General features: G+C 36.7%; 1 long non-coding RNA gene across 1 annotated transcript; it reads right to left on the reverse strand.

The window, feature by feature from the left end:
• Nucleotides 1-5,556: 5,556 nt before the first annotated feature.
• On the reverse strand, nt 5,557-19,598 carry LOC140946189 (uncharacterized). The gene is made up of 4 exons (XR_012166816.1): nt 19,479-19,598; nt 10,102-10,237; nt 7,575-7,681; nt 5,557-6,646 (listed from the first exon to the last, which is right to left on the reverse strand). It is a non-coding gene; the product is annotated as an uncharacterized lncRNA (long non-coding RNA).
• Nucleotides 19,599-22,528: the final 2,930 nt, after the last annotated feature.

Below are 22,528 nucleotides of genomic sequence, written 5' to 3' on the forward strand. Positions count from 1 at the left end.
CAGACCAGCGCGATTCTTTGTTCAATTCTCTGCCTTCGTTTCTGACGGACACGCACTCGAAAAGTGAGTTACTCTCTGTAGCACCCTCTTTTTTCTTGTCCGAGTCTCTGGATATTTTCACGATATATTGACTTTGTAGATACGCGTCTTCAACTAAAACAAATTATATTTTTCGCTGAGAATTATTTTTGGCCGGTGTGGTATTGTGACGTAAATGAATGGGACCCTGAGGGCATGAGGAGCAAACTCTCACTTTCCTCTACGCTGCCCACACCACTTGGGAACAAACGGCTGAATTTTCTAAGTGTCCAACTGCCCCCAGCTTGAATGAAGGGATCAGATAAAACAGACCAGGATTTTAAAGTTGGAATATTAACTGAGGACAGAAGAATGAACACCTACTCGGAGCAGAGTGAAAGCAGCCCGGCAGGGGCGAGGAAGGCTAGATTACTTTTTTTTTAACATATTTTTTTTATTTATTTTTTTACTGTAAATAAATGGACAACAGAGACCAGTTTTATTTCTTCAATAAAGTATTGTTATCTTCAGTACCCGTGCCGTTTACTTTGTAATCCAACTACTTGAGTGCACCAGATAAACGCCCTAAAGGCTTGGACACAGCAAAACATTGCGCGCAGTAAAGACTTGTTTACACCAGCGACATAAACACAAGCACAAGTTAAGTGCGGACGTAACAGCACAAGAATAAACACAAACACAGGAGAAAGTACGCACTGATTCTTTCTATTCTCACCAGTAATTCACGCATTTAAAGCACAAGTACAAGAAAATCAAACGAGTTCGTTTTTTTCTTCTTGCGCTTAAACTTTAATTTTGTGAATTACTGATGATCAAGAAAAGAATGAGTGTGTTCCTTCTTCCCATGTTTCTGGTTATGCTTTTGTTGTTGACGATCTCACTGAACTCAGTTGTACCGGTATTGCTTGCGTGTATGTCGCTAGTATAAACTAATCTTTAACTTATACACCGTTTTCCAACCAAGCGATTGTTGCATTCAATGTTATTGCAGATTTATTGAACAAACTGCTACACATCGCAAGCAACAATCTCAGCGCTAAAAAACGACGTAAATTTACTGCGCGCAATTCTTCAATGTGTCCAAGCCTTTACGTTTAAGAAAACCATAAGTACTTCAACAACAAAGTACAAGTGTCGATGCGAACTTGGAAAAACAAAACACTACTAAGAGAACTTTCGCCCACGCAAATTCTTATAATTTGCTGATAAGCAACATTTCAAGTTGTTTCGATTGAGTTTTTCAGAGACCATACCGATATTATTCATTCATATTAAAAAGTGATTTTATCCTTATGTGATCGCTACTGAATGATTTTTATTTGATAGCCGTGATAAATTGTTCAACAAAAAATTTCTAAATGACTCAAATTAATCCTACGCTGCTTAATATCATAATTCGCTGCTTGGAAATTTTGGTGAATTTTCTTCCATGCGATCCTGGAAACTCAGCTGTTATCTCACCACCTGTCTAAGTGCAACTTTATTCTAAATTTTGATTATTAGCGTTTCCCTGTACATCTCTAGAACTGCTTGACAGAATTCTTTTTAAACCTCATCAAATAATCTTCACGATGCCATAATAATGTCTGAAACCTCCATTAAGATTGATTCACTGTAACACCTTGAAATTTCAAGGCAAACGTAGCCTACAAACTGGCCAAAAATCTGCGTTACTACAACATTCATCGTTTTGACGTTACGCTAATTTTTCTAATTTAATGCGGATCATGCATACCTCCATGACAAGTACATTTTAGTCTGAATTCTGTTGCAACTTTTGAATGTAAAAAATTGACAACATCCGCACTAAGGGGAATGAAAAATATCGGTATGGTCTCTGAAAAACTATATTGAAACACCTCAAGGTCTTTCTCAAACTCGCACCAACACTCGTATTTTCAGATTAAAGCACTAGCTCATTTAAATCAAGAGAGAGAGAGAGAGGGAGAGAGAGCTAAGTTCTGCTTTTGATAAACCCTTAGTAAACCTTTGTGGTAAAAATCAGACTTATCTTTGTCAAGCAGTTTGCATTCGACGCAAAGTAAGCCACAAACAAGTGTTTTTCAGAAACGAAATCGACCAAAAAATAATTATCTCGACTGTTTCATTGTTAAGAAATAAAATGGTGCAATCTTCCTTGGAGTGGCTCTTGGGGTCGTCACGCAGAGGCAAACGCCTTGCGTGACTATCTCAAGGACAACTGCAAACAAGACTACGATTCTGAAGCAAACTGGAAATAAAAAGGATTCATAACGCACTCCTTTGTGGCGCATTTTGCGAAATAAACAAATCATTGACAAAGTTAGTCTCAAATTACACACTAAGCGTTATCCAAGACCTTTTTTCTTGATACTGTGAACTTCTCTTAGTTCCCAAGTGATGAAAATGCCAATTCTCCTTGCTCATTCTCACAGTTCATTTATAACAGTGAAGTGATTTCTCGCAGGCCAAACCAATACCCTAAATTGTCGCTTTCTTCTTCTAACCACCCTTCCAGCCTCAAAAAGTATTGGTTGTGACTAAAAAACGATTCCATAGTTCAAGGCGCCAAAAGCTAGTACCCACTCCCCTTGCAATTTAGGCAATTTAAGGTAGATTTGAGATTCGTCAAAAAGTTCACAGTAAATTAACCAAGAAATAAACTAGAACAGACATGCGATCCACCAAGACTATACAGTCAAGTCATTCAATCAGTTAGTAAACTAAGTCAAAGTCAATAAAGCGCTAAGTTGTTCAGTCAATACGTCGATACATCAGTTAAGCAGTAAATCAGAAGATATATCAGTATGTCATGCAGTCAGCAAGTAACGAGGTAAATTGTTCAACTAGTTAGGAAGACAAGCCTTCCTAGACTATAAAAAAGGATTTCACATAGTCACCATTTTGGATTTTTTAAGGGAATAACCTATGATTTTGGTCAAAAATTACAAACTTCCTCTTCGTTCGTTTTGGGAAAAAAAATAGGCCTTGAAGAAGTGTTTGACGATTATCTAGTTAAAAAACAAGTCGTCCTAGACTATAAAAACATTGACTTTAAACTGTGGCCATTTTGAGATTTCTTCAAAGGAGTTAACCCATGATTTTGGTCCATAAAAAATTGGATATTGCAAAGTTGCCATACTGAGATTTTTTACATGGGGGTTAACTCAAGGTTATGGTCAAAAATTGCAAATTTCCTCTTTGTTTGTTTGGTTTTTTTGGGGGGGGCAAAATAAGTCTAGAAATAAAGTCTGATGATCAACCCCTTAGCCAATCGAAGGTGTTAGCAATTTAACGATTAATAAGTCGTTTTTTCCTTGCAACGAATCATTCAGCCTGTATAAATTTTTGTCCACAGTCAGTCAGCAAGTCAATCAGTCAACAAGCCAGTCAGTTAGTCAGTCACTCAGTATGTCAATCAGTCAAACAGTCAGTCATCAGCCAGTTGGCCAGTCAATCATTCAGCCAGTCAGTCTGTCTGTCTGTCAGCCCGGCAGTCAGCCAGTCAGTCAATGACTTAAGTCAAAAATTGCAAATTTTCCTTTGTCTTCTCGTTTGTTTTAGGAAAAAATAGGCCTTAATGTAGTGTTTGACAATTATCTGGTTAGAAAATAAGTCGTCCTAGACTATACAATATTGATTTTAGACAGTGGCCATATTGGATTTTCTCAAAGGGGTCAACCCATGATTTTGGTCAAAACATGGAAATTTTATCTTTTCGTGTATTTGGACAAATGGGCCTTGAAATATTGTTTGATGATCATTGAGGTAGAAAACAAGCCCTCCTAGACTATAAAAATTTGGATATTACAAAGCTGCCATACTGAGATTTTACACAGGAGTTAACCAAAGATTTTGGTCCAAAATTGCAAATTTCCTCTTTGTTTGTTTGTTTTTTTGTGGCAAAATAAGTCTAGAAATAATGTCTGATGTCCATCTAGTTAAAAATCAAGCCCTCAGCCAATCAAATGTGCTAGCAATTTCATGATTAATAAGTTGTTTTCTCTTGCAACAAATCATTCAGCCTGTATAAATTTTTGTCCACAGTCAGTCAGTCAGTCAGCTATGCAGTAAGTCGGTCAGTCAGCAAGTCAGTCAGTTAGTCAGTGAATCAGTGAGTCAGTCAGTCAGTCAGTCAGCCAACCAGTTAGTTAGTCCCTTGAGTAAATCAGTCAGTCAGTTAGTCAGTAAGTCAGTCAGCCAGTCAGTCAGTTAGTCAGCAAGTCAATGATTTTGGTCAAAAATTGCAAATTTCCTTTTTGTTTGTTTTAGGGAAAAAAAATAGGCCTTGAGGTAGTGTTTGACGATTATCTAGTTAGAAAACAAGTCGTCCTAGAATATACAAATATTGATTTTAAACAGTGGCTATATTGGATTTTCTCAAAGGGGTCAACCCATGATTTTGGCCAAAAAATGGAAATTTTATCTTTGTATGTTTTTGGAGAAATGGACCTTGAAATACTGTTTGATGATCATTGCGGTAGAAAACAAGCCCTCCTATACTATAAAATTTTTGATATTACAAAGTTGCCATGCTGACATTTTTTCATAGGGGGGTTAACCCAAGAGTTTGGTCAAAAATTGCAAATTTCCTTTTTGTTTCCTTTTTTTTTGGGCAAAATAAGTCTAGAAATAATGTCTGATGATCATCTAATTAAAAATCAAGCCCTCAGCCAATCAAAGGTTCTAGCAATTTCATGCTTAATACATCGTTTTTTTCTTGCAACAAATCATTCACGCTGTATAAATTTTTGTCCAAAGTCAGTCCGCGAGTCAGCTATGTAGTTAGTTGGTCAGCAAGTCAGTCAGTCATTTAGTCAACCAGTCAATCAGTTAGTCAGTCAGTCAGTCACAAAGTTAGGTAGTCAGTCAGCCAGCCAGCCAGTCAGTCAGTCAGTCAGTCAGTCAGCAAGTCATGATCAGTCAATCAGCCAGACAGTAAGCCCGTCAGGCAGTATGTTAGTCCGTCAGGCAGCTAACAAGTCAATCAGTTAGTGATGCTGGCTGTATAAGCCACAATGTAGATTGCATGTCTGATCTAACCCACAGTCAGTTTTACATCTCTTCATCTTCCATGTCAAAATCATGAGAACTTTGAACACAGTTCTAACCACAGTGCCAACAATTTTTTTTATAGTTTTAAAAAATTTTAAAAATTTCAATGAGATTTTAGTGATTAGCCCTTATTAACATTTTGTTTTTGATAAAGTGCTAAGTTCAACCCTTTTTTTAGGTTTTTGAGGTAAAGCTTTGAGTTGCAGATTTTCTTGTCAGCAACACTCTGATGAAATTAATTCATCGCTTTCTGTTGTAAACCTTAGTTTCTTAAACTTTCTTAGTGCAACTGTAGAATACATAACATTCTTTGAACCAGAAATTGACTTGGGTGAATGATAATATGAAACTTCAATGCACATGTAAGCTCAGAGCACATTGCATGAATTCATCTTTAGGTTGGAAAAAATAATGGCTTGTTTCTCCTTTTTAAGCCAAACTTTCCCACATGTTTGTTGACACAATGATTGTGAACTTTATTACAGTTTTCAATATTGTCGCGTCATTGACAATGTGGTAGTTCTAAATTTTTGCAATGACTTTGGAATTGCAAAAATTGGCACATGGAAGTTATGTAAAACTGTTTTTTTTTTTAAATTAAACTATAGCAGAACTTAGCTTATACCAATAACATAGCTGTGGCAAAACTGATCAAAAGCAAACTAATACTTATCCAGGGGTAAAATCAAAAATTTATTTGACATGATTAATTATCAAGCCAAATTTTAACTGAGTGGTTCTTTGCACAGTAGGATTATAAAATTGAATTTTTATATGCATTTTTATGGAACAAGAATCCAGTCAGAAAATCAATGTGAAACTGCTACACGTAACTTGCTCCAGTGATTCATTAAAACTCTCAAATTAAGTTTCAAGTGGTATGTACACTTCAAAATGTTCTCGACAGTTTTCCTTCATTTTGTGTAGACAGTGATTTGGATTGCCTTTTGAGCTTCAAATACAGACTGTTTTTCCTGAAAAGGTTAGGGTCAAGTGAATTTCTCCAACTACACTAAGCTACCACATGCTCTGAAAATAGACATTGATTCAACTCACTTTTATCAGTTAATTTCAATTCTTTGTGTTTGTTCCTGTTTCTTTTCAAAATCGAAACCAACTCTTCTGCACAGCAGCAACTAAAGTAATTTTGCCGTCAAGTAAAACACAAGGAATCAGCTGTTGATACTTTTGCCCTGTACGTTTTACTTACTAATTTCTGCAGTTGAAAGATTGTATTAAGAAACCTTGTAAGAAGAAAAGTCCTGCACAAAGAAATCTCCACATGCCTTGTATCATGTGAATGTTGTAGCGAACTCCTAGGTGTACGCAAACCAACCAACTCCTGAAAGATGCACTTTATTGTTGACTCCTTTAAAGTGCATTTAAATGCATTTTTAATTTTGTGTCCTGGATAAGATTAATAATGATTGTCTTTTGAACAAGCAGCCACATTTTGTTTATCTGGTTCAATCAGAGCTGGATTACAAAGTAATCTATATGGTACTTAAGATAATCTTTAAAACCTAAATGTTGAAGACTTGATCCTGTCTGTTTGTGGCATAATGCATCTGATCTGGATAAGAAAAACATAGCATACATAAGCATCTAAGTCAAGTTACAATCATGAACATTACAATAATAAAATATTCTATTTCTCAGTTCATATAATATTATTTTCTAAGAACCATTACAGTCAAACCCTGTGAATCAATATGGACACTGAGGGGGCCATTAGAAAAGGACTGTCAGGGTGCAAAGAAAATCATTTTTACAGCTTGCCATTCGGGCAAGTGGAAGCTAGCATTTACTAGCCCAGATGTCATTTCAACTAGCCCCAAAAGCTTTTCGTCAAGCAGAATTGATTTCACTCTTCTTCTGTTATTCAAATTCCCCAAAGAACATCACTTGCCCGTCGGGCAAGTTAAAAACAGTTTCACTAGCCCGATAGCGAAATCCACTAGCCCCAGGCTATCGGACACTACTTTCTTTGCACGCTGTCTGTACTAACAGGTGTCCATATTGAGTGGATTGAATATGGAGAAAATGAAGGGGTTTCTTTCCCCAGGGACAAAGGAAACTGTCCATAATAATGAGATGTCTGTATTAGGGTTGAGTATAATCTTGGAATCTAATGGGCAAGAGCAGCTTGAATTCCACAATGTCTGATAAACAATTTTGGCCAAATAATAAGTTGGTGTCTCAAGCCTTTTTGTAACAGATTGTAGCCATGATAATAAAATAATTTATGATAATAAAAATGATAATAATAATAATTAAATAATAATAATAATAAGATAAGACTAATAACTTCATTCAATGAGGTTAAACACATCACATCCAGAGACTAGTAAACTTGAGGATGTAGAGAAGTTTATATGATCAGAAATGCCCGATTTAAATGGCCTGATCACTAATCAAAGTAACAGCTGATTCACCACATGATTAAGTTACATTCTACTTTGTTATGCTAGTAGTAACACCAATAAAGGTCACAAACCAACCTATGAACTTGTGATCTCTTTCCTGTGGCAATGATGTCCTTTAGTTTTCACAGCTGCCTACATTGTTGGAGCCACTCGTGAACATGCATCTGAAGATCTGTCCCACCCTGTTCAAAACAAATTGCAACATTAATTTTAACATTAAAAGGATTTCACCTGAATAAGGGTTGTGGAACAACAGTGGGCTGAAAAACCTTCCTGTAGAACAACCTGCTCTAAAGGTTGATTTCCACTGTCACCTTTTTAGCTACACACCTTAACGCACATAATTTTTCATCATGTAAATAAAATAGAGGCAAGATTAAACATGACGTTTAGTGGGGTTCTATTTTTATGCTTACATGCAACCTTTCAAGGCCTCTATTTTATTTGCGAACCTAAATTTTACGCACGTATGCACATAAATATTAAGTGACAGTGGAAATCAACCCTTAGGGGGAAAACCCCACTCCAGCTGTACCTCACATTAGGGCTTTCAATAAAGGCCAGAGGCCTAAAATTCGCTGCTATTTCACATGAACTTGATGCCTACTCTTCGCTGAATAAAAAAGCCAAAATTTAATGACGTCTGTGTTCTGTTCAAAAACTCTAATTTTTGCTCTAGAATGCTGAAAATGTATTCTAAGAGATCCAGATTTCAAAAATTTTCTGGGGGGGGGGGGTTGGGGCATGTGACTGGACCAACCTAGAAACAGGTGTGAGCTTTTTCCTGGTAACCCATGACTATATTCGTAGCAACCAAAAGTAAAAAAAAAACAATTCCCTGCTAGCCTGTGAACACATACAATTTTCCTTGCTCATCGCCGCTTGGGGACATTTTGCAAGGAGGAACTTCTGCGACTCAGCGACAAAAAATTCCATAATGATAATGTAAAATCTGTCTGGTCATAAGCACTGATTGGACAATGGAGTAGTTATATTTTAAGTGGTTTCAGCTATTGTTTAGGAATGAAAAACAAGTCAAATGTAAACACTATGAATCTATGACAAAACAGTCAATATTTGTGGAATATCATTATTCTTCTCTAGAAGAAGAGTTTGAGTGTTGCTGGAGCTTATTGGCAGATGAACACAGCAATTCTCCAAAATCAAGCAGGAGAAATAAAAAATTAAACAAATTTGTATTTGGCACCCAACGACTTTACCAGATTTTTAATAAGTAAAAATTACGCTTATGTCTGACATAAGTATGGAATTTCTGTCACTGAGTCGCAGATGTTACGCCTCCCAAAACCTTGCCAGCAGCGAGGAAAAAGGAGAAATGGCTGTTATCGCAGCCTAACTCCCCCGCTACCAATTTCATATACCTAGCAACACGAAATTTCAGAGAAAAACCCTGCCATTTTCAATGACTTCCTGGCCTGTGTCAGCAAACACTTCCAGAAATAAATCGTTTTTTAAAATTCAGTAGGTAACCACTAAAAGCATAAATGCAGGTTCACAAACCAACCTGACAACTCGTGATCTCCTCCCTGTGACGATGATGTCCTTCACTCCAGCTACTCCTCTATTGTTGCAGCCACTTTTGAACATCTGAAGTTCTGCCCCAACCCTTTTTTGCTCTCTTCTGCCTGAAAAAGAAAATAAGAAATTGAAGATTGAACAATTAGCTACATATAAGTGTACATGATAATTTCGTTCTTCTTCAAACAGGCATCACCCTTCAATTAAATTTACCGTTAAAAATATCTGATAAAGAGATTAACTTTCTGGATACAACTGTTTACAAAGGCGAGAGATTTCACAACCAAGGCATCCTTGACATCCGCACACATTTTAAACCTACAGAGACTTTTCAATAAATTATACGCATTTCTCTTTCTGCAACCCTCGCAGGGTCAGAAAAGGTCTCATAAAGGGCAAATCCCTTAGACTTCTGAAAACTAACTCCTCAGCTAAATTCTTCTATCAGAACATCTACAACTTCCAAAAACACCTTCGCCCTAGAGGTTACCCTCATAATCTCATACAAAAAAATCACCTCTGAGGTTAAATTTACCGAACAAAAGTCAGCTTTACAAAAGAACAATAAAGTGCGAAAGACAATTCTGCCTTTGCCAAACCTTTAAAACATTTTAATGAGCAAATGGCACTTAATTCAAGATAAACCACAACTGAGGGAAATAATCAACAAGCCTCCCATCATTTCATTTAAAAGAGGAAAATCGCTGGGAGATATCCTCATTAGAGCAAAACTATAAGGTCACGTATCACACTATCACGAGCTTATGAGTCGTGTCTGGCCCATCAACACCTTCCACCTAAGTATGCAGTTTCTGTCACTAAGTCGCAGACGTTCTTCCTCGCAAAACGTTGCCAGCGAAAAGGAGCAAGGACAAATCACTGTTATCGCAGCCTAATTCCCCCACTACCAATTTCATATACCTAGCAACACGAAATTTCAGCGAAAACCCTGCCACATTCATTGCCTTCCTGGCCTGTGTCAGCAAACACTTCCAGAACTAAATCTGTTTTTAAAATTCAGTAAGTAACCACTAAAAGTATGAATGAAGGTTCACAAACCAACCTGGCAACTTGTGATCTCTTCCCTGTGACGATGATGTCCTTCACTCCAGCTACTCCTCTATTGTTGCAGCCACTTTTGAACATCTGAAGTTCTGCCCCAACCCTTTTCAAAACAAATCTTTTTTGTTCTCTTCTGCCTGAAAAAGAAAATAAGAAATTGAAGATTGAACAATTAGCTACATATAAGTGTACATGATAATCTGAGAAAGGAGAAACCTCCCAGAGGACACTTTCCTAGTCTCCTTAGACGTTGCTACCCTGTACACAAATATCCCATAAGAAGAGAGAATAAACACAGTATGCAAAGCATACCAGACTTTCTATGGGGAAAACACCCCTATCCCACCCAATCCCTCAGAAGAATCCTTAAACTTATTATTCAAGAGAACTCATTTGAATTCAGCAGCAAAAACTATCTCCAAACATACGACATGCGATGGGTACAAAGATGGCAGTTGCCTTTGCCAACATCTTTTTGTCGGCGGTCGAGACAGAAATACCGAACCTCAGCAAAACTAAACGTCTTGAGTGGAAAAGATAGATTGACGATATTTTTCTCATTGTGGAGAACTGAGAGCAACGAGATAGATGAATGTATTGCTCTTGCAAACAGGCAACACCCTTCAATTAAATTTACCGCTAAAAATATCTGATAAAGAGATTAACTTTCTGGATACAACTGTTAACTTAATTCAAGATAAACCACTACTGAGGGAAATATACGAGCCTCCCATCATTTCATTTAAAAGAAGAAAATCGCTGGGAGATATCCTCTTTAGAGCAAAACTATAAGGTCACGTATCACACTATCACGAGCTTACGAGTCGTGTTTGGCCCATCAACACCTTCCACGTAAATATGGAATTTCTGTCACTGAGTCGCAGACGTTCTTCCCTGAAAACGTTGCCGGCGTCGAGGAGCAAGGAGAAATGAATCAGTGAAAGATTCCAGCAATTCTACTATTTTTACAAAAAGGTCAACTCTGCTAGTTAAACCCAGCAGAAAAACTAAGTTTCTTTATTCATTTTCCGTAGAACAAAATGCAAGATTGTTACCTTTTTTGTCTACGCTTGTCGTTTACGATAAAAGTTAAGAAAAGGTACTTTTTGTTTGAAAAAGAAGTCAGGTATTTTAATCTTTCCAGTGAATGATATTTTGACGTCAATATGGTCTGTTCTTCATCCATTTCTCGGTTCACCAAAAGATGTTTTAAAGTGCAGAAAAAGGTACCTTTTTTTCGGTTTCAAGCGATGTCATGAAAGGCACAAAAAGGCACCTTTCTTGCAGTTGGAAGCGATGTTCTCAAAAGCGCGAAAAACCTTGCCAGTTGAAAGTGATGTTCTCAAAAGCAGGAAAAAGGTACCTTTATTAAAAGTCTTAAAAGAATTAATGTAAAATAGTGTTTTCAAGCCATTGGAAGCCATTTAGAATCCTACTGATTGACAGATGTCAACCGTTTGGTGCCATTTTATGAATTTTTTTGTCTGAATTTACTAATCCACTAGTCAAGAGATAAATATTCCCCGGTTGTTGGCCAAGTTTGAAAACAATTGCTGAGCTTGACACTGTGACAGTGTCAGGTCGCAGTTTTAAAATCTATTCCCCGTGCTTGATTCTGGCTTGGGTGTGAGCCATCTTGATCAGTGTCGGAGTGAAGCTGGAAGCATTGTCACTGGTTAAGTGGTTATCAGTGAATAACAGGTGTCAGTTATAAGTAACCTGAAGAGAAGCCGGGCCAGGCTCTTGTGCATTTAAAATGCTTGTTTTGTTTCCTCGCTAAAATGCTTTACCCTAATGCTCCATTTTTTTTGAATAACATGCTCACCCTAAAAAAATTTACTAAAATGCGTGACGATGAGACGATGATAAGTATCATATAAGTGTTAAAACAACCAGAATGTATGCTAATGGCTTTAATACACCAAAAGATAATTGTCTAAACAATGGCATTTGAATTTATTTTAATTTTGACTTTTGAGAGTTTATTTTCTATTTTCATTTTCTCTGAAAAAAAAATTTTCCGGGAAATTGCAACAAAATTCTCGAAAAAAATGCTGGCATGCTGTACAAAAGTCTAAGAAGAGGAAAGCTGTTCAGGCTTACTTTATTATTTAGTTAGGGGGTGGTTAGTATGGTGGCATTTTTACTGTTAATGGCTTTACTTCGGTCTGTAGCTCAAAAAGCACCAGAAGTTTAATTGTTTGTACAATTTATATTATAGGAAACAAAAATAACCCCAAGACTCAAGTCTCTAATAACCTTTCTGGAGTGAAAAACATCACCCACGAAACAAGACAGTTACAGTGAAACCAGTATTAAGCAGACACCGTATTAAGCGGACACCCTCTATTAAGCAGACAGTAGACGAAGTCCCCAAATTTATTTCCCTTATTTATTTTAAATGAAACCTTTATTAAGAGGACACCTCTATTATGCGGTCACAGACACCTAAACATAGGCACGTTAAACGTGCATGAGCTATTTTGAATGCTTCAGTGTAACTATAATACTTCGGTGTAACCTTACCAAGAGTGATGAATCTACCTTTTTCATCCTAAATGTAGAATTGGTTTTTGTGCTAAATTGGGTATTGCGCTACATAAATGAAAACGCGAAACGCTCAGCTGAGTCGATCCTCAACCTATATATTCACTTTCCTCTGTCTTTCCCTGTTACATCTGGTGCAAGTTAAACAAATTGTTAAGGCAAAATAAATTTCTACTCACCAAGCATTGATTAGAAGGAAAACTCTAAGGTTTCCTTGGAGTTTCTTAAGCCAAAATGTGACTCATCGAAAACTGAATAGTTACGAAATACCAGGATTTTTATCATTGACGTAGATGGTTGCATCATCATAATTCACGAGATTTTCATGTGCGATTCTACTCACTGAAACAGTCTCCGACAACTTATTCCTTCATGTTTTAAAAGCTATTGCTTCTTAAAAGACAAGAGCCTTTTTTAAGGCATCGGTTACAAAACGAAACAGGTCTTCATATGTCCAAGTTACTATTTATCATTGTGAAAAGCCAATCTGCATCAGATGTACAGTCACACAGCTGGCACGTGAAAGTGTTGGACTTTGCCCCCTTTCGTGGTTCGTACGTGAGGGAATTCTAGTTATCACGCAGTAAGCTAGTAAACAGAATTATAAAAATAACTCTTGCACACAATTTGCACGTGAAGATGTTGGTCTTTGGCCCTTTTACAATTCGTACGTAAAAAAAAGGCAAATTGTTTACTACAAAATTTTCTCAATCGATTTTAAGAAATCACCTCAGCTTCATTATACAACATCTGCAATTAAATTATGTTTTATGCAATGTCAAGGTTGATAACCTAACATTTATTAACATTTGTGAGACAGTCTTTAACTCCGAAAACTTATGTCTTCATGTTTAAAAAGCTATTGCTTCTTAAAAGACAAGAGCCTTTTTTAGGGCATTGGTTACTAAACGAGACAGGTCTTCATACGTCCAAGTTACTATTATTAATGTGAAAAGCCAATCTGCATGAGATGTACAGCCGCACAGCTGGCACCTGAAAGTGCTGGACTTTGCCCCCTTTCATGGTTCGTACGTGAGGGAATTCGAGTTATCACACAGTAATCTAGTAAACAGAATTATAAAAATAACTCATGCACACAATTTGCATGTGAAGATGTTGGTCTTTGGCCCTTTTACAATTCGTAGGTAAAAAAAAAGGCAAATTGTTTTACTACAAAATTTTCTCAAGCGATTTTAAGAAATCACCTTGGCTTTATTACAACATCTGCAATTAAATTATGTTTCATGCAACGTCAAGGTTGATAGCCTAACATTTATTAACTTCCAAGAAAATTATCAAACTGCCGAAATATATTTCTACTTGTATCATGTTACTCCACTCAATACAACAGTACCTAATTATTGTGTCAACTAGCTTCTTCCATTTTTATTCCCTAACGCTACTGTTTCTACTTAAGTTACGCATCTTTACTAAATAGAATACGTATGCAGGAAGGATGTATCATGTTGTTCACTTTTTATTCTTTTTTGTTTTGTTTTGCCAGAACGAAAAAGGTCTGTTGAACTTTGTAAGCGAGAGAATAATATTTTTAAAGCTTGTTTACAGGATTAACAATACTCGGTACAGCTTTCACAAAAATAAGCTGCCTTTTTAAACTTCTAAAACCACATTTTATAGGGCGCATACTTTCGAATTAAAGCCTATATCTAAATATCAATTATTACTTCATTGGAAGAGCTTTGAAAATATATGATCTTTTATACTCTACCCAGTTGTAGCAGGTGAAACAGAACTCATACTGACGTTGCGTTGTACCGATAGCCGAATTAGGTCAGAAATGCCTTGAAGCAGCATCCATACTAAAATATGAACCCTTAAACAGCTGCATCACTGTACACAGCGTTTGAATCATGAAGATATTTAATATAATGTTTCCAAACACCTGCAGCCGTAATAAAAGACGAAAAAATTGTGAAGAATCAAGATGGCGGTCTCAAAGTGCCCTTGTTCGACCTTTACCAATGTCATGTTTAAGTAGATGCTAACATCTCATTGGTTCCTAAGCATCAACTAATAGTACCTTCAACCTTATTGGCTCTTGCAACAAACATCCGAACATACAAAGTTACAAAACCACAAAGATACATATGCTCACACCACTGACATATGAGCTATTTTTTCAAAATAGCTCAAAAAGTACCTGAAATGGTCATTTTTATTGTTGCCAACCTGTATAAACGGACACATGTAATTAAATTCCACCACTCAACATGCCAGACACCGGCAATGTGGAAGATTGCCTCGAATTGCCAGCCACAAATTTTTCGATATTTACATTAAAAAACGTGACTTGACGAACTTATTTGATCATTTTCTCAGTACAGTATTGTTTTCTATTTCGTTTTGTTTGTATAGAGCTTGTTTCGCTCATCTGATTTCTTCAATTTTGGGTTGCAATCTATTTTTATGGTACTATGATCAAATTGGTACACTTTGATAAAGAAATTAGTGCAAAAGTATATCATCATAGTCTCTGGGACTATTCTAAACGTTTCCACTGTTCATTTGAATGACATTTGACACCTCATATGACTTTATCTAATCGAAACCTGTATTAGGCAGACACCCTGTATTAAGTGGACACTACAGCATTCCCCAAGGGTGTCCACTTAATACAGGTTTCACTGTGTTAAAATGACCTGCTCGGAATCCACTCAGTTTAGACTTAAAGGAAAAGAAAAATGAACACTTTTGCTTTAAATGTAGGACTTCTTTCAGGATAAAGTATTTGCTCCACGCTTAAAATTGCGCTTGCTGAACTTCTCTTCTTGCATCTAGTTTTAAAGTACCAGAAGTTGCTACATTTTCAGGAGCCATTTTATCCATTTGGCTGGTGGCCAGAATTTTCGGATTTCTTATAGTTTCTCGCTTTTGATCTTGGCTAAAAGAAGCAAGCTAAAACTTTTTACTCCGCTGATTCCCCTTGTAGACCATTTCAATTTTAACAGGATCACCTAGAATCCGCTAAAAAACTCTGCATCATTCATTGAAGCTCAAGAGGTGTTAACGGTTGACATCTGTCAATCAGTGGGATTTTAAATGGCTTCCCAAAAGCTTGAAAACGCTATTTTATATTTTTAAAAAGGTACCTTTTTTGCACTTTTAAAAACATCACTTCCAACTGTAAAAAAGGTACCATTTTGACACTTTTGAGAACATCATTTCCAACTGCAAAAAAGGTACCTTTTTGCACCTTTAATGAGATCCCTTGAAAGCACCAAAAGATACGGGAACCTCTTTCGTGCTTTAAATCATCGTTTGGTAAAGTGAGAAATGGATGAAGAGCGGACAATATTGACGTCAAAATATCATTCACTCAAAAGATGAAAATACCTGACTTCTTTTTCATAAACATAGGCACGTTCAACGTGCATGAGCTATTTTGAATGCTTCAGTGTAACTATAATACTTCGGTGTAACCTTACCAAGAGTGATGAATCTACCTTTTTCATCCTAGATGTAGATTTGGTTTTTGTGCGAAATTGGGTATTGCGCTACATAAATGAAAACACGAAACGCTCAGCTGAGTCGATCCTCAACCTATGTATTCACTTTCCTCCGTCTTTCCCAGTTACATCTGGTGCAAGTTAAACAAATTGCGAAAGTAAAATAAATTTCTACTCACCAAACGTTGATTAGAAGGAAAACTCTAAGGTTTCCTCGGAGTTTCTTAAGCCAAAATGTGACTCATCGAATACTGAATAGTTACGAAATACCAGGATTTTTATCATTGAGGTAGATGGTTGCGTCATCATAATTCACGAGGTTTTCACGTGCGATTCTACTCAGTGAAACAGTCTTTAACTCCGACAACTTATTTCTTCATGTTTTAAAAGCTGTTGCTTCTTAAAAGGCAAGAGCCTTTTTTAAGGCATTGGTTACAAAACGAAACAGGTCTTCATACATCCAAGTTACTATTTATCATTGTGAAAAGCCAATCTGCATGAGATGTACAGTCACACAGCTGGCACGTGAAAGTGTTGGACTTTGTCCCCTTTCGTGGTTCGTATGTGAGGGAATTCGAGTTATCACACAATAAACTAGTAAACAGAATTATAAAAATAACTCTTGCACACAATTTGCATGTGAAGATGTTGGTCTTTGGCCCTTTTACAATTCGTACGTTAAAAAAAAAGGCAAATTGTTTACTACAAAATTTTCTCAAGCGATTTTAAGAAATCACCTCGGCTTCATTACAACATCTGCAATTAAATTATGTTTCATGCAACGTCAAGGTTGATAACCTAACATTTATTAACATTTGTGAGACAGTCTTTAACTCCGACAACTTATTTCTTCATGTTTTAAAAGCTATTGCTTCTTAAAAGACAAGAGCCTTTTTTAGGGCATTGGTTACTAAACGAAACAGGTCTTTATACGTTCAAGTCACTATTACTATTGTGAAAAGCCAATCTGCATGAGATGTACAGTCACACAGATGGCACGTGAAAGTGTTGGACTTTGCCCCCTTCCGTGGTTCGTACGTGAGGGAATTCGAGTTTTCACACAGTAATCGAGTAAACAGAATTATAAAAATAACTCATGCACACGATTTGCATGTGAAGATGTTGGTCTTTGGCCCTTTTACAATTCGTACTTAAAAAAAATGCAAATTGTTTACTACAAAATTTTCTCAAGCGATTTTAAGAAACCACCTCGGCCTTATTACAACATCTGCAATTAAATTATGTTTCATGCAACGTCAAGGTTGATAGCCTAACATTTATTAACTTCCAAGAAAATTATCAAACTGCCGAAATATATCTCTGCTCATATCATGTTACTCCACTCAATAAAGCAGTACCTAATTATTGTGTCAACTAGCTTCTTCCAATTTTATTCCCTAACGCTACTGTTTCTACTTAAGTTTATACGCATTTTTACTAAATAAAATACGTTTCAATAAATATAATGCTTAGTATGCAGGAAGGATGTATCATGTTGTTCACTTATTATTCCTTTTTGTTGTTGTTTTGCCGGAACGAAAAAGGTCTGTTGAACTTTGTAAGCCAGGGACCGCGGAGGGGGAGGGGCTGGTAGGGCCGCGGCCCCACCACTTTTTTGCGCCCCCGCCCCCACTTTTTGTGCTAAAAAGAAAAATGATTAAAATAAAAAAAAGACTTGAAACAATTTTTTTTCCGTCTATATTCCGCTATATTCTCTGTACTTTCTTTAATTTCAAACGCCAGGCATTTTTTGGGGCTCCTGTGGTTTTCGCGGTAATTGTGCCCTGGGGCCGACTTACCCCTTGATCAAACGCCATGCCTTGGTCACCCCTTCGCTTCGTTTGGCAGCGTGTTTTGTACTTCCAGCTCCGGCAAAGTTTTTTATCAGTTTTATCAGACAAAATGAAGAAAATTACTAGCTTTTTCAAGCCAAACGAAGGTGAGTAGTTGTTTTGAGTTGATGAAAGTTTTATTTTTTGTCTTTCTCCTTTCGAATCAATGAAATATTCGATGGCAAGAACATGAAACAGCAGCGATTCAGCAACTTGACAGTACTTAATTGTCATAAGAAATTAACGGAAAGCTTAGACGTGATTCAGATCGCAAACACATTTGCTGGACGGAATGAAAATCGTATGAAGAATTTCGGTATCTTCACTAATGCCGACCTATAAAGAGCAACAAATACTGGATAAAGTATGCAAAGTCACGCGACAGAAACAAATCAAATACTATGATTTTATTCCTTTTTCGATTTTCAGTATGAAAAAATTATTTTCAATTGTCAGCCCTCCCACTTTTCACCTTGCTCCGCGGTCCCTGTAAGCGAGAAAATAATATTTCTACAGCTTGTTTACAGGATTAACAATACTCGGTACAGCTTTTAAAAAAATAAGCTGCTTTTCAAACTTCTAAAACCACATTTTATAGGCCGCATACTTTTGAATTAAAGTCCATATCTAAATATCAATTATTGCTTCACTGGAAGAGCTTTGAAAATATATGATCGTTTATACTCTACCTTGAAGCAGGTGAAACACAACTCATAAATACGTGCGTGGTACCGATAGCCGAATTCGGTCAGAAATGTCTTGAAGTAGCATCCACACTAAAATATGAACCCTTAAACAGCTGCATCACTGTACACAGCGTTTGAATCATGAAGATATTTAATATAATGTTTCCAAACACCTGTAGCCGTAATAAAAGACGAACAAATTGTAAAGAATCAAGATGGCGGTCTTAAAGTGCCCTTGTTCGACCTTTAGCAATGTGATTTTTAAGTAGATGCCAAGATCTCATTGGTTCCTTAGCATCAACTCATAGTACCTTCAACGTTATTGGCTCTTGCAAGAAACATCCGAACATACAAAGTTACAAAGTTATAAAGATACAAAGTTACAAAGTTACAAAGTTACAAAGTTACAAAGATACAAAGCCACAAAGATACATACGCTCACACCACTGACATATGAGCTATTTTTTCAAAATAGCTCAAAAAGGTACCTTTTCTTAACTTTTAACCTAAACGACAAGCGTAGACATAAAAAGGTAGCAAGTTTGCATTTTGTTCTTCGGAAAATGAATACAGAAACTTAGTTTTTCTGCTGGTTTTAACTAGCAGAGTTGAACTTTTTGTTAAAAAGTACAATTGCCGGAATCTTTCACTGATTGAAATGGCTGTTATCACAGCCTAATTCCCCCACTACCAATTTCATATACCTAGGAACACGAAATTTCACCGAACACCCTGCCACATTCAATGACTTCCTGGCCTGTGTCAGCAAACACTTCCAGAACTAAATCTTTTTTTAAAATTCAGTAGGTAACCACTAAAAGTATGAATGAAGGTTCACAAACCAACCTGGCAACTTGTGATCTCTTCCCTGTGACGATGATGTCCTTCACTCCTGCTACTCCTCTATTGTTGCAGCCACTTTTGAACATCTGAAGTTCTGACCCAACCCTTTTCAAAACAAATCTTTTTTGTCTCTTTTGCCTGAAAAAGAAAATACGAAATTGAAGATTGAACAATTAGCTACATATAAGTGTACATGATAATTTGAGAAAGGAGAAACCTCCCACAGGACGCTTTCCTAGTCTCCTTAGACGTTGCTACCCTGTACACAAATATCCCACAAGAAGAGAGAATAAACACAGTATGCAAAGCGGGGGGAAAACACCCCTATCCCCACCCAATCCCTCAGAAGAATCCTTAAACTTATTCTTCAAGAGAACTCATTTGAATTCAACGGCAAAAAACTATCTCCAAACACACGGAAATGTGATGTGTACAAAGATGGCAGTTGCCTTTGCCAACATCTTTTTGTCGGCGGTCGAGACAGAAATACCGAACCTCAGCAAAACTAAACCTCTTGAGTGGAAAAGATAGATTGACGATATTTTTCTCATTGCGGAGAACTGAGAGGAAGGAGATAGATGAATTCATTGCTCTTGCAAACAGGCATAACCCTTCAATTAAAATTACTGCTAAAAATATCCGATAAAGAGATTAACTTTCTGGATACAACTGTTTAAAAAGGCGAGAGATTTCACAACCAAGGAATCCTTGACATCTGCACACATTTTAAACCAACAGAGACTTTTCAATAAATTATACGCATTTCTCTTTCTACAACCCTCACAGGGTCAGAAAAGGTCTCATAAAGGACAAATCCCTTAGACTTCTGAAAACTAATGCCTCAGCTAAATTCTTCTATAAGAACATCTACAACTTCAAAAAACCCCTTCGCGCTAGAGGTTACCCTCACAATCTCATACAAAAAATCACCTCTGAGGTTAAATTTACCGAACAGAAGTCAGCTTTACAAAAGAAGAATGAAGTGTGAAAGAAAATTCTGCCTTTGCCAAACCTTAAAAACATTTTAATGAGCAAATGGCACTTAATTCAAGATAAACCACTACTGAGGGAAATATACAACGTGTCTCCCATCATTTCATTTAAAAGAGGAAAATCTCTGGGAGATATCCTCATTAGAGCAAAACTATAGGGTGACACCCAATAAACTATCACGAGCTTATGAGTCGTGTTTTGCCCATCAACACCTTCCACGTAAGTATGGAATTTCTGTCACTGAGTCGAAGACGTTCTTCCTCCCAAAACGTTTCCGGCGTCGAGGAGCAAGGAGAAATGAATCAGTGAAAGATTCCGGCAATTCTACTATTTAACTAAGTTTCTGCATTCATTTTCCATAGAACAAAATGCAAGATTGTTACCTTTTTTGTCTATGCTTGTCGTTTACGATAAAAGTTAATTAGAATTAGGCTGCGATAACAGCCATTTCAATCAGTGAAAGATTCCGGCAATTGTACTTTTTAACAAAAAGTTCAACTCTTCTAGTTAAAACCAGCAGAAAAACTAAGTTTCTGTACTCATTTTCCGGAGAACAAAATGCAAACTTGTTACCTTTTTATGTCTACGCTTGTCGTTTAGGTTAAAAGTTAAGAAAAGGTACCTTTTCATGAAAAAGAAGTCAGGTATTTTCATCTTTCGAGTGAATGATATTTTGACGTCAATATTGTGTGTTCTTCATCCATTTCTCCGTTCACCAAAAGATGTTTTAAAGCGCAGAAAAAGGTACCTTTTTTTTCGGTTTCAAGCCAAAAGCACAAAAAGGTACCTTTCTTGCAGTTGGAAGCGATGTTCTCAAAAGCACGAAAAACCTTGCCAGTTGAAAGTGATGTTCTCAAAAGCGGGAAAAAGGTACCTTTATTAAAAGTCTTAAAAAATGTAAAATAGTGTTTTCAAGCCATGGGAAGTCATTTAGAATCCTACTGATTGACAGATGTCAACCGTTTGGTGCCATTTTATGAATTTTTTTGTCTGAATTTACCAATCCACTAGTCAAGAGATAAATATTCCCCGGTTGTTGGCCAAGTTTGAAAACAATTGCTGAGCTTGACACTGTGACAGTGTCAGGTCGCAGTTTTAAAATCTATTCCCCGTGCTTGATTCTGGCTTGGGTGTGAGCCATCTTGATCAGTGTTAGAGTGAAGTTGGAAGCATTGTCACTGGTTAAATGGTTATCAGTGAATGACAGGTGTCAGTTATAAGTAACCTGAAGAGAAGCCGGGCCAGGCTCTTGTGCATTTAAAATGCTTTTTTTTATTCCTGGCTAAAATGCTTTACCTTAATGCTCCATTTTTTTTTTAATAACATGCTCAACCTAAAAAAATTTACTAAAATGTGTGACGATGAGATGATGATAAGTATCGTATAAGTGTTAAAACAACCAGAATGTATGCTAATGGCTTTAATACACCAAAAGATAATTGTCTAAACAGTGGCATTTGAATTTATTTCAATTTTCAGTTTTGAGAGTTTATTTTCTATTTTCATTTTCTCTGAAAAAAAATTTTTTCGGGAAATTGCAACAAAATTCTCGAAAAAAATGCTGGCATGCTGTTCAAAAGTCTAAGAAGAGGAAAGCTGTTCAGGCTTACTTTATTATTTAGTTAGGGGGTGGTTAGTATGGTGGCATTTTTACTGTTAATGGCTTTACTTCGGTCTGTAGCTCAAAAAGCACCAGAAGTTTAATTGTTTGTACAATTTATATTATAGGAAACAAAAATAACCCCAAGACTCAAGTCTCTGATAACCTTTCTGGAGCGAAAAACATCACCCACGAAACAAGACAGTTACAGTGAAACCTGTATTAAGCGGACACCCTCTATTAAGCGGACAGTAGACGAAGTCCCCAAATTTATTTCCCTTATTTATTTTAAATGAAACCTTTATTAAGAGGACACCTCTATTAAGCGGTCGCAGACACCTAAAAAGTACCTGAAATGGCCATTTCTATTGTAGCCAACCTGTATAAACGGACATGTGAAATTAAATTCCACCACCCAACACGCCAGACACCGGAAATGTGAAAGATTGCCTCGAATTGC

The sequence above is a fragment of the Porites lutea genome, chromosome 8 (genome assembly GCF_958299795.1).
Source record: "Porites lutea chromosome 8, jaPorLute2.1, whole genome shotgun sequence".
Taxonomy (NCBI): Eukaryota; Metazoa; Cnidaria; class Anthozoa; order Scleractinia; family Poritidae; genus Porites; species Porites lutea.